This window comes from Hyaena hyaena, unplaced genomic scaffold (assembly GCF_003009895.1).
Source record: "Hyaena hyaena isolate Hyena2069 unplaced genomic scaffold, ASM300989v1 scaffold_2062, whole genome shotgun sequence".
In the NCBI taxonomy this organism is placed as follows: Eukaryota; Metazoa; Chordata; class Mammalia; order Carnivora; family Hyaenidae; genus Hyaena; species Hyaena hyaena.
In genome coordinates this window covers 98923-112631 of record NW_024082687.1, presented here as the reverse complement: position 1 = coordinate 112631, position 13709 = coordinate 98923, and the positions used below count along the sequence as shown (strand labels likewise).

Genomic DNA, 13709 nt, shown 5'->3' with positions numbered 1-13709 from the left:
AACCCTCGGCCTCAGGTATTATAAGTACAGGTGGAGACAAACAGATGAGCAGATTATATTTTTGGAGGCAGATCAGGAACAAGCTTGGTGTATTCTAGGAACACAAGGAAGACCAGTGTGGCTGAAAAACATAAAGGACCCATGTAGCAATGTGTGTGTTTTTAAGCACATTTGTACCTATTGATTTTTATTCAGACATTAATTCACTCATTCAACAAATGTTCTTTAAGTACCCACTCTGTGCTAGATGGTGTTAGCTACTTCACACACACAAGCACATAGAAATTGTAATAAGGGAAACCAGCAAGTAAACAGTCGTAACACAGAAGAGTAAGCACTAACTAAACATGCAATTGATGCCAAGAGGAGGAAATTCACTTTTACTTCACCACCTATTCAATATTTATCTGATATTCCATGGTGCCTTCCTCAAATTGTACCTGAACCACATCTTATCTGGTTGGTCATAGCTCCCTTCATTCATTCACTAAAATGCATCATTATAACATTAGTAATCATAATCATAGCAGCCAATACTCATTGAGCAGTTACTGTGTGTCAGACATGGCTAGGTACTTAATGCACATTGTTTCATTTAATCATCACAACCCTGTAATATAGATACTATTATTATGCCCATTCATAAAAATCAGAAATTGAGGGTCAGAGACCAAGGTCTCATGTGTGTGTCCCAAAGTAGCAGTCAGGACATCTACTATTTTCTTCCTCATCTCCTCTGGCTTGCTGCTGATGCCTAATGTTATGATCACTGTTGCTTGATGGTATCACCTACCAAAGGCACCACTACTCCTGCCAACACCAGCCAATGTCTATGCCAAAGTCTTCTGTCTAGAGCATTAATGTTTGACTCCAGGTTATTGTTTCTTGAAGCTCTTAGTATCATTTCTCAAAGATGACCCATATCTGGGAACAATGAACATATTTTGTAAAAGAGTTCTTTCACACGTTTTTACTTGTGCTTTTATTATAATTCTTGTCCTTAGGTTTGGAGCCAGATTACCCAGGTTTGAATCTCAGCCCTGAAACTTAACTGCTCTACAATCTTGGTAAAATTGCTTAACTTGTCTGTACCCCAGTTCCCTTATCATTAAAGCAGAGATAATAATGTTTTCTACGTTAGTGTTTGTTATAAAACACTTGGCCCAGCCTTTAGCATGTAAGGCAGGCTTAATAAATGTCAGTTATATCACTGAGGCAAATGACTTCTTTTTCCGACTATTAAAGAGGCTTTATCTATCAACCTCTTTCCTCTTTCTGGGTACATTTTATCTGTTTATTCCACCTTACCTTTATTGATCTTACTCTAATTAATATTGTTATGCTCCTTCCTACTATAGGACCTTTGATCATGCTGTCCCTTCTGTCTAGAATGTTCCTTTCCCTGTTTGCTTGGCCAGTTCCTATCAGTTCATTAAGCTCCATAAGGTCATGCCCTCTATCTGGTTTGCGTTTAACATTTTACACCCAGAGCTCGATACCACACCTGGTGTACAGTAGGTCCTCATTACTGTTTGCAAGAATATCAGCCTGAGCTCGAATCGCCACATTCAGTTAGTCCTCGGTTAGTCCTTCGTGTATTAATTCATATCCTAGACCAGCTACAGCCTTTTTTTTCTGTCTAATTACTGGTTCTAGACAACTTTCAACAAACAGTCGCTAAATAATACTATATGTTAGGTTCTGTTCTGGGGTCTTACAAAATAAATTTTAATAATAACATTTTTTCTAGTCTCAAGAGGACACTTACTCACTGAAGGACACAGGCATGCAAAAGAAGAAGTAATAAAACAGAATGATATTTGCTATACTGAAGGCCTGCACTGGCTCCATTGTGCATGAAAAGAGTAGAAATTTATCTGGGAAAACACAGAATGAGTCACAGAGAAGGTAAATCTAAACGGAACCAAAATAATGAGTAGCAATTTTCCCAAAGAACAAGTAGGGGTAGAGCGTCTGGCAGAAAGATTTCCAGGACAAAATTATGAAAGCATTTCCTTCTTTTATTGATCCTGACTTCTATAAAACGTTTCTTTTGATTATTAGGCTACTTTTCATCTCTAATAACTGCAATACCACTCAGTTTTTCATTTTTTCAACGTCTGTACGTTATATTTGTTCTTGCTCTATATTTTTCCCCTCTGCCCTGGGTTACATTGTACATACTATTTCAGGGCAGTTTTTGGTCCTTTTATGTAGTATGTGTTGTTCTTAAATTTTTAGGTGCATAAGCTGTGCATTCGTGATGGCTCGTTCCATTCTAATGCTCACTCTATTTAGCACTGTACGGGGTCACTGGATTCGGGTACCTCAATCAATTGGTAGGAGTCCAGCGGTGAGTGGTATGTGGCTTCAGTTCAAGAAAGTGGTGCAAGGAAGTGGAAGAATTTTTGCTCCAGCAAACCTCGATAAGCTACCTCTGTAGCGGGGAAACTCGCGAGGGGCACTGAAAAGGCAAACGCGGAGGCAAAAACTGCGTGCTACTACACGCAGTATATTTTCACGAGTCCATCTATTCTCCTCTCTGTGCCTGCGGCTCCGAACCCGTTAAAGGAAGGCAATCGAATAGGGCGCCCAGTCGTGAGCCTTCTGGATGAGAGGTCCCAGCACGCCCCGCGCAGCGGTCCCCGTCGCGGGCGCGCAGGGCACGCACCACACAAGGCCGGAAGAAGTGGGGCGGAGCCTCGAGGCTGTTGGGCCCGAACGGGCTGGGGGAGGGGAGCGCGGGGCGGATGGTCGCCGGGAAAAAGCAAAAGGCCGGTTCAGGGCTGCCTCCCAAGGCTCTCCTTGCTTGCACTTCCTCCCGCTTTGCTGTGTTGGGAGTCGCGACCTCCAGGACAGGTGGGTCCAGTCCCACGGATCGGGAAGGGGTGTCCTTGGTGGGTGCAGTGGCTGGGTTTGCCCGGGCGCTTTATTGAGGCCCTGGCACGGGAGGCGGGGTGAAGGGGCTGGTTCCCACCTCGTCTGCTCGGTACCAGGGCGGCGGTACTTACCTTAACCCTGGCCGAGGAGAAGGCCGCTCGTGCCTTGCCGCAGGGCTGTCGTCACGGTTTATGCCACTTGCGCGACAAAGCGAGCCCGGAGATCAGCGCAGGGCCAGATGGGCCTAGCGCTTGGGAAGAGCTGGGAGCGCTGGAGCAAGCTCGGGTTCGGAGTGGCCCCCAGGGCACATCGTTTCCAGCTCAATCTGGCTTCCCTGCCCTGGGTCTGTCACCCACTTGCGGTCTTGTTTTCAGAGAGCCCCTAGCCTGTCCATGTCTCCCTTTGCTCGGCGGTGGAGTGGAAGGTGGAACTCCTTTCGTTGTAAGATCCACCAGTGTTCTCTGCGCAGATCGTCCCCGTCGGCTGCCCCTCCCGAGCAGGAAAGCCTAGCAAGAGTCGGGAGCGGCAGGCAGGGCCGCGGAGAACTTACGCGAGGAAGTGCCCTCCCTTAGGAAAACAATTCTGAAAAACCTGTTCAACGTTTTTAACTACTGACTGACCCAAAAAGTGGAAAAAGCATTCATCCAGTACCCTAGGTGAATGTCCACTCTGAACAATGCTTTTGTGGATGCTTTACTGTTAAAGATTTTTAACCAAATGATTGACCAAAACGTTCTGTGTTGAATGACCGTAGCACACTGCGTAGCAAAAGTCCCCTCATAAAAGACTTGGGTAGTTTAACTGTTACCCAGTCGCTGCAAAAAAACATGGAGAAACATTTCCATAATCCATTCCCATATAGCAGTCTTTTAGAGTTGCTTCTTAGCTGGCATTGCCCTTTCAGCAACCACTATAGTAAAACTTACATACAGTTTATTTTACATTAACTCTAGAGACAGAATTATAAACATGATGGACCAGTATGTTGCTGTCATTCCAATTCCACCGCATTAAGAACCTGCTTATAATGATAATGGCCTCCTTATATTATGCAAAATACTGTAATCTTCACAACCAGGAGGGGTGAATGTGTTTATTTATCACCATACTTAAAGAGGATATACTCTGTCTCATAACCAGTATGATGAAGGGAATGTTCACTGGGTTGGTTGAGTCTGAGGGGCATCCTCCGCACGCCCCATCTCATTCTTACTTCTGGGAAATCTGCACGGGGACAGATCACTTCCTGGTTTTGGGCTCTGGACCGGGAACCACGAGCGGTTCTGGATCTCTGCTTGTCAGCCTTGGGAGAGGCAATAAGATATCCAAGCTGATCACTTGGTGTCTGCAGTATTTCTGGCAGTTGTCTTTTTTGCCTGCCAGGCTGAGGGCGGGGGTGAGGGGAGAGGCTGGATTAATAAACCCGTTTGGTGGGAAGAGTGTCTGATCGAAGTCAAGGTGAACATAGATCCACCAGCTGGATGCCATTGTGACCCTGTTTCTACAACACCAAACGTCCCCTGTGCTCATAAGGGCTGGACACTCTGCCATTGGCCTCACGTAAAGAATTTACGTGTTAAGACGCTCCTGGCAAAACCCGGTCTGTGCCACAACTACAGGTTCTAGGTGAGGAGTGCCTGATGTGAAGGTGGGTGTTCTTCTGGACCTGGGATCTGGCGATTTTCCAAACAGTTGATCAAGTGACAGGGACGGAGAAACTGTGAGAGTCCTCTGCTGAGTCGACCTTGAGGGTGAGTTTAGGACTGGCTGTTTGGCCGGCACTGGCGAATGCTTTGTTTGGCCATATTTCTACTCTATTCATTTATTATTTCACTCCAAAGACAATCAATGAGTGCTTAGTCTGTGCCAGCATGCCGATCCACTCACTGAGATTGGCAGTGAGGGAAGCCGGTAAGTTTGGGAGGAGAAGAGCAGTTCCACCTTAAGCCTGCTAAGTCAGAGGCATAGCAGGCTCTCTCTTCCCAAATCCCAATATAGAATCAATACAAAATCGGCTCACTTCTGCTTCCTGAATATTTTTAAACCTACCCACTTCTCTTTGCCCCCACCGCTACTCCAGATTTCAAGCCAGCAGCATTGTTTTTTATTCATTTATTAAAAAATCGTTTATCGTTGAAGTGGAATTGATCTACAAGGTTATATTAGTTTCAAGTGTACGACATATTGATCCTGCAGTTCTATACGTTACTGGGTACTCTCCAAGATAAATGTAGTCACCATCTGTCAACACACAATGTTATTGTAATATTATTCACTATATTCCCTATGCTGGGCTTTTCATCTCTGTGACTTATTTGCTTATTCGTTAAAAAAAAAGTTCATCTTCCAAATTTTGTGAACTATATTTAGAGAAGTTCTCATAATTCTTATCCTTGCTCTGTAAGGTTTCTCCCCACACACACGGGGTTCTTCAATATCATATGCCTCTGTATGGACTTTTTCCTTTTTTTAATGTTTACTTACTCATTTTGGGAGAGAGAAAAAGAGCATGAATAGGGGAGGAGCAGAGAGAATCCAAAGCACGCTCTGCTCTGCACTGACAATGCAGAGCCTGATGCAGGGCTCGATCTCATAAACTGTGAAATCATGACCTGACCTGAAATCAAGAGTCAGACTAATCGACTGAGCCACCCAGGTGCTCCTAGATTTTTTTCTTTTTGGTTTTATCATCCTCATTCTCTGAGCTTCCTGGATTTGTGGTTTGGTGTTTGTCAGTAATTTAAAAAAAATTCTTAGCCATTATTACCCCAAATATTCCTTCAGCTCCTTTCTTTCTTTACTTCCTGCTGGTCAGTTAAGTGTATGTCACACCTCTTGAAGTTGCCGAGACAGAGAGAGAGACAGACAGACAGACAGACAGACAGCGTGAGCAGGGGAGAGTCAGAGAGAGAGAGGGAGACAGAATCTGAAGCAGGCTCCAGGCTCTGAGCTGGCTGTCAGCACAGAGCCTGATGTAGGGCTCAAATCCACTAACCATCAGATCATGACCTGAGCCCAAGTAAGACGCTTAACTGACCGAGCCACCCATGCGCCCCTATTGTGAGCTTTTTAAAATTCTTTTTTCTCTTTGAATTTTAGTTTGGAATGTTTCTCTTGACCTATGCTTACATTCACTGATATTTTCTTTTTTTTTTAATTTTTTAAAGTCTTTATTATTTTTTATTTTTTATAAATATTGTCAAGTTGGTTTCCATATAACACCCAGTGCTCATCCCCACAAGTGCCCTCCTCCTTGCCCATCCCCCCCTTCTCCTCCCCACACCCCCATCAGCCCTCAGTTTGTTCTCAGCATTCAAGAGTCTCTCATGGTTTGCCTCCCTCCCTCTCCCCCACTATTTCCCCCCTTCTTCTCCCCCACGGTCCTCCGCTAAGCTCCGTTAAGTTCCTCCTAATCCTCCTATACGTTCAAACATATGGTAGCTGTCCTTCTCTGCCTGACTTACTTCACTCAGCATAACACCCTCAAGGTCCATCCATGTTGCTACACATGGCCAGATTCCATTCTTTCTCATTGCCATGTGGTTTATCTATACAGTGAAATACTACATGATATTTTCTTTGACAGTGCCCAGTCTACTGATGAGCTCATCAAAGGCATTCTTTATTTTTGTTACAGTGTTTTTTTAAATTTCTAACATTTCCTTTAGATACTTCTGTAGAGTTTCCATCTTTCTGCTTACATTTACCCATCTGTTCTTGAATATTGCCTGCTTTTTCCAATTGAGCCCTTAACATATTAATCATGTCTGTTAATTCAAAACTCTTTGTCATATCTGAGTCTGGCTCTGATACTTGTTTTTTATCTTAAGCCTATGGTTTTTACTTGCTTTCAATGTGCCTTATAAATGTTCTGTTAAAATTCAGCCATGACGTTTTGTGTAATGGTACTGACATAAATAGCGTTTAATATGAAGTTTTGTTTTAATCCAACTGGGAGCTGGATTTAATGTTTGTGGTAGTTGTAGGTGTCAAAGACCTCACATTTTCCTAGTGTCCTTGACTATTGTCTCCCCTTTGTCCTTGGTATATCTTAAGGACTACTCCTCAGAAAGAGTCTACATCTTGCAGATCTTTCATTTATAATCCACTCTTATTATACTAAAGTCTGATGGCATGGTGGCAAGGTGTCAGATAGAGGATACATTCTGTTATCTTGTGATTAAATCTTAGCTTTTTAGTGGGCCTGTGGCCCTGGGCCGTGTCCTTTACAGTGTGTGATAGCATCTCTCTTTTCGTAAGATGGAAAGGCTTGAGAAGGCTCAAGTGAGAGAAAGGCCTCTTCCCCAGATGGGATAAGACTCTGATAAAGTGTTTTCCCCTGGAGAGCAGGCCTTTGTTATAGAGACAGCTCTGTTTGGAGAATACTCTGTTATGGACAATGCAATGTTTACTCTCCCCTCCCCTGCCAGAATCACGTGGGAATTGTTTTGGACCCTATACCATAAGATCCTGGAGGGATTCGCAGAGGTAAGAACCCATGAAAGTGTGAGTTCCCCCTTAGACTATGATCCAGAAGTCTCTCCCTCTCAAGGTAGTCCACATTCAGCCTCCAGCAATTCCTCAAAATTACCTTTTAAGTACATGGAGTTTCTCCTCCACGTAAATAGATCTTTGGCTGTGCCTCTCTGGATTTCATTCTTTTTTATGGTTGAATACTATTCCATTGCATATATGTACCACATCTTCTCTTTTTTTAATATAATTTGTTGTCAGATTGGTTTCCATATAACACCCACTGCTCATCCCAACAAGTGCACTCCTCAGTGCGCATCACACATTTCCCCTCTCCCCATTGATCAGCGTTTTCTTATTGTGAGGATGGGAGTGAAGATTCTAAGCTTTTTACAGTCAGAGCTTAAACCAATCGTCTGATGAGTTTTTAAAACTATAATCTTGTAGCTTATTTGGCTGATTCTCACTTTTAGGGCTGGTGAAACAATTCTTTTGTAACTTTCTTCAACCTAACCAGAAGTAAAAGCCTAGGGCTTGAGTGGCTTAATTTTTTTTTTTTTTTAATTTGAGTATAGTTGACACTCAATGTTAGTTTCAGGTATACAACATAGTGATTCAACATCTCCGTACATTATGTTGTGCCTATCACAAGTGCAGCTATTATCTGTCATCATACAACACTATTACAATACTATTGACTATATTCTCTGTGTTGTTCCTTTTATTCCTATGATTTATCCATTCCATCACTGCAAGCCTGTATCTCTCACTCCCCTTTACACATTTTGCCCATCCCCCCATCCCCCACCCCTCGGGCAGCCATCAATTTGTTTTTGGTTTTTATGGGTCTGATTCTGCTTTTTGTTTGTTTATTCATTCGTTTTCATTTTATTTTTTAAATTTTTTATGTCTTTGTTTTATTTTGAGAGACAGAGACAGAGAGCAAGCGGGGGAGAGGCAAATAGAGAGGGAGACACAGAATCTGAAGCAGGCTCCAGGCTCTGAGCTGTCAGCACAGAGCCTGACGCAGGGGAGCCCGACGCAGGGCTCGAACCCACGGACTGTGAGTTCATGACATGAGCCGAAGTCGGACGCTTAACCGACTGAGCCACCCAGACACCCCTTTGTTTTCATTTTAAATTCCACATATGAGTGAAATCACATGGTATTTGCCTTTCTCTGTCTGATTTATTTCACTTAGGATAATACCCTCTATGTCCATCCATGTTGTCCAAATGGCAAATTTTATGTTTTTTGTGGCTGCATAATATTGTTTCACACACACACCCTACATCTTCCTTATCTGTGTGTCTATCAGTGGACACTTAGGTTGCTTCCATATTTTGGCTACTGTAAATAATACTGCAACAAAATAGGGGTGGGTATATCTTTTCAAATTAGTGTTTTAGGTTTCCTTGGGTAAATATCCAACAGTGGAATTATTGGATCATAGGGTAGTTCTATTTTTAATTTTTTGAGGAACCTCCATACTGTTTTCCACAGCAGCTGTACCAATTTGCATTCCCACCAATGCACATCCTCGCCTGCACTTATTATTTCTTGTCTTTTGGGTTTTAGCCATTCTGACAGGTGTAAGGTGATATCTCATTGTGGCTTCAATTCGTATATCCCTGATGATGAGTGATGTTGAGCATCTTTTCATGTGTCTATTGGCCATCTGGATATCGTCTTTGGAGAAATGTCTAGTCAGGCCCTCTGCCTTGGCTTGAGTGTTAATGCTGGCAGAAGAAGGCCTTGGGTCCTTACAAGTCATAGAATTGGGATAGAGAACCTCAAAGATCTGCACATCTGTAAAAGCATAGTTTAGCAAAAAGTCCACCAACAGAATAGTGACATATCAAAGAAACTTCTCTTAGTTTAGGCTGTAGATGAGCCTTAATTAGGATGTGGGTTCAAATGCCTATAAGAAAGACCAAAAAAAGTGGAAAAGTGGACGAAATGCAGCCCAGAGTGCACTGTGGTGGCCTCACCTAGCTCCTCAAGGAATCTCCACGTTCTGAAAGACTCTTGACAGAACTGGTCACTGCAGCAGGCCAGTGTTGCACCTCTTCCACAAAGGTGTGTGCTCACCCGTGAACACCAGCTTCCTGAATACACACCAAAAGGCTACTATATGTGTGTATATGTGTGTGTGTGTGTGTGTGTGTATAATGGGTTTTATACATGTATGTAAACATATATGAATTTTATATATAAATAGAATAAATATGTTATATATAATATATAATTATACATGTATGATATATACTAAAAGGTCATATATAATAAATATATAAAAGCCTGCATTTTATTAACATGTAATAAATATTTATTATATATAGTAACTATAATAAATATCTATATATTTAAATGTAGTCTTAGAGTTCTTCCAGAGAAAGAGCTCCAGAAGAAACCTCAGAGAAATCTACAAAGGTTGTAATGTTAGAAAACTACTTGTTATGAATGTGATAGCTAAACAACAGGAAGATGAGCCAAAGATTTTATATCCAACTAAGTTAACTCTAAGGCATAAATGCAAGCTATAATGAATGTGCAAGACTCGGGAAATATTCGTTCCAAGATGCCTTACTAATGGATTTAATGGAAATAAAAATGCTTCAGATAACCAAGAAATCATAGGAGACATTTGGCATATGTTTAATGATGAGCTGTAACTGTGTTAACTTGTAAAGCTAAGAATAAATGAGGGAGGTAAAATGACAGAATAGAGGCAAATATTTTATACTCTGAAATATAGATACGACACAAGTAACAAAAATGGGTGTAGAAAGAGGACATAGATACTAACTAGGAGTAAGAAGATATAGGTTTAAATTAGAGGCTGGGTCAGAAGGAGGTGGGGGCGAAGGGAGGATACTAGCAAATTTTGTTATGACTCATGAAGGAAATCAAAGAAAGTATCTTTAAAAGGAGGATAAAAGTAGATCTGATACAGTCTCCCAGCTTAGAACCTTTGTACTCACTTACTTTACACTGGTGTCTTCATGACTAGCTCCCTTTGTTCAGACATCATCTGTCTCAGTGCGGCTTACCCTTACCGCCATGTTTAAACCTCCTCCCTCCACCCTATTCCTGTTTCCGGCTGGATTTTTTCATAGCTCTTCTCATCTTATAATGTGCTATATAGTTTATTTATGCATTTGTGCTTATGATTAAAGAATCATCTACCTCCTCTCACTAGAAGACACACTCCATGAAAGCAAGAGTGTCTGTCTGATTTGTTCACTCATCTATCCCAAGTACCTAAAATAGTGCCTGGCCCAAAGTTGGCACCCAATACATATTTTTTAAATGAGTTGATTACTTAGTTAAGAGTGTCAGGGAAGTTTTCTTTAGTGAATGGATATTGAATCTGAGACCTGAAAGATGAGTTGAAAGAATAATAGGGAGAACGTGATAGTCAGAGGAAACACAGGTAAAGACCCTGGGGCGGTGGGGCAAGAAGGGGGCAATCACGTGAAGCCTTGAGTGCCGTTGTGAAGCGATGACTCCATCCTTTTGCCTGCCCTCAAGGAGCTCTTCGCAAAAGGGGAGAGAAAAATAGTAATTTAAACAGGTGATTATTAGATACGTTGTAAGTGCACTAGGAAGGGTTTGCACAAAGAACTAAAATAAAACCTTGACGAGGCAGCTATTAATTCTTCCTCGGGCAGTGAGGAAGATTTTACAAAGAAGGTGACATTCGAGCTAGATCTCAGGCTAGAGAGTGACATGATGAAAGTGTTTTAAGAAGATTAATCTGGCAATAGTATGGAAAATGGATTGGAATATGGATGGACTAGAGGCACAGAAACCGTCTAGCCCATGGCAGTAGGCCAGGTATGAGGTGATGAAGGCATCTATAGGAATGGAAAAAGGACAAACCTGAGAGACATTTGGAAGGAAAAATTGACGGGAGCTAAATGGATTCTTGGCTTTAAGCCTTTCAGGAGGTAATGCTTCTTCCTTAGTAATAACCATGAAAAGATTCAAATTGACCTATTATGTAATTGCCTACTCTGACTAGAATTTCTAGCTATGGCTGTTCTCCAAAAGTTTCTGTTATTGTGATTGATACTTGTTGGACCTTAATTTACATTAAGATGGTTTTAGACTCTAAAGGTTGGGAAGCTCTCAAAAACATAATTTTGACTATGAACCAGCAAATGATTCTATTAAAGTATATCTGCTGCCGAAGTGAGCACCAAATTATTCTATTAAAGGAGAAAGGGAAACCATGGGCTACATGGGAAGTTTTACAATGAGCTCATGGTTCCCTTTCAAAAAGAATAATATGAAAAGAAGGGCGAAAATAACAGGGGCATGTGCCTAAAGGATTAGTATTTGGAAGCATAAGGCCCAGAATTACCTCAGGCTTGTGGAAAGACATACTTGCAAAGAGAACATGAACAGTATTTTGACTCTGCTCTCAGAAAGAAAAAATACATGTGTCCTGGCATGCATAAGCTAGAAGTCAGATGATATCATTACACTACTCTCAATGATCAAAGGAATTAAGGAGAATAGGAGAGGTGCTTTAAGACTGGATTTATGTAAATATATTACCGTTTCTAACAAAGACAAAGAAGGAAGAGTTTTCAGTCTATTTATCAAGTATCTCCTGGGCTGGATTATAGAACAGATTTTCAAGTTGTGTACTTAGAAAATTACAAGTTATCAACAAAGACATTCCACACAAGTGTAATTTTTATTTTTAAAAAGCTTATTAGGAAGAAAAAATAAAAAGCTTCTTAGGGGTAGTTTATGGAAATTTGGCAGATATAATGTGCATTAAGTGAATGAATGAATGAAATTTAAGCAAGATTTTAACAAAGTTTTCCTGAAACCTTCATGAACAAAAATTATAAATCTACATTTTGATAGGTTTGATAATTAATATAATTATGTATTAATTAATTAAATTACCATAATCAAAGGGAACTGGTTAAGAGACCATAGGCAAAGGAAGAGCTTTTGTTGGCCTTCTGCAAAGCTTACCTTTGATTTGACCTGAATATTTTTATTACTTACTGAAGTGAAGAGTTACAACAGACATCTTACCAGATTTAAAGAAAATAGGAGGTTGGGAGAAAGGTAACTCAATTGAATTCCCACAAACATTTGTGGAGTTTTACAAAGCACTAGAACCATGCTAGATGTTAAAAATACAAAAATTAATGAGACATACATTTTCTATTGAGGAGCATCCAAGTATTACTTGGAGGAAAGATATAAAAACATAGTTTCATCAAAATGTATGAAGAAGGAAGATAGAGACATAAACAGAATATTATGAGAGAACAAAAGAAAGCTTCATTCTGGGAATTTAGGGAAGAATTCTTAGATGAAATGATATCTCTACTGATTCTTGAAATATGAATAAAAGACAGAGTTTCCTACTCTGAGAGAACAAAGGGCATGGACAGGAGTTTCTTAGAATCAGGAAAAGAGTACAGTGAGTCTGGCAAACAATAAGCAATGAAGACTCTTGAATGCTGAGAACAAACTGAGGACTGATGAGTGTGGGGAGGAGGGGGGGTGATGGTCATGGAGGAGGGCACTTGTGGGAATGAGCACTGGGTGTTATATGGAAGCCAACTTGACAATAAACTATTTGTAAAAATAAATTAATTAAAATTAAAAAAAATAAGCAATGAAGTACAAGGAAGAAGTGAGGCTGAAATGTAACTCAGGATCAGATAAAAGAAGGCATTATATAACATGATAAAGAACTTGGACTTTACCCTGAAGGCCTTAGGGATCCATTCAGAGGGAATGACATACCAACAAATCTATTTTAGTTCACTCTTCCTATAGTGTACAAAATGGTTTGAAGGGAGGGCAAATGTGTATGTGGATAGATCAATTAGGAGGCTATTACACACAGTCTTTGGGTGAGAAGTAGCCGTGGGCTTTGAGTGGGATGGTGGCAAGTAAAGCTGTAATGCAGTGGGTCAGGTTTGGGAATTTTTTAGGGAGTAAAAGTTATGATTTGATAATTGGCCATAGGGGAGAAATTTTAAAGAGGAAGTATCAATTTGAAGCTTAGATTTCAGATTGAGCCAGTTATAGAACTGATTGGATGTTACTGGAATTGACTGTGAAGAAGAGATGATGACTGAGAGTTTTCTAAAAGCAACAAAAGCATTGTATTATTTTGCTATTGCTGCATACCAATTTTCCAGACACTTGGTAGATTAAACCAATACGCACTTATTAGCTCACAGTTCTATAGATAGGATACCAGGTGTGGCATGACTGGCCAGTATATTAAAGGCTGAAATGAGGGTATTGACCAGCCTGCATTCCTTTCTCGAGGCTCTGGCTAAGAATGCAGATTCAGCTTCAGATTGTTG

At 41.0% G+C, this 13709-nt stretch overlaps 1 protein-coding gene across 2 annotated transcripts in view; it reads left to right on the top strand.

Moving 5' to 3' along the window:
- Positions 1-2735: 2735 nt before the first annotated feature.
- The window catches only part of TMLHE (trimethyllysine hydroxylase, epsilon), a 91615-nt gene continuing 80641 nt past the window's right edge, over positions 2736-13709 (top strand). For both annotated transcript variants that reach the window (XM_039225341.1, XM_039225338.1), the window contains exon 1: positions 2736-2859. The gene's annotated coding sequence lies outside the window, so the exon portion shown is untranslated. The remainder of the gene's footprint in view (positions 2860-13709) is intronic.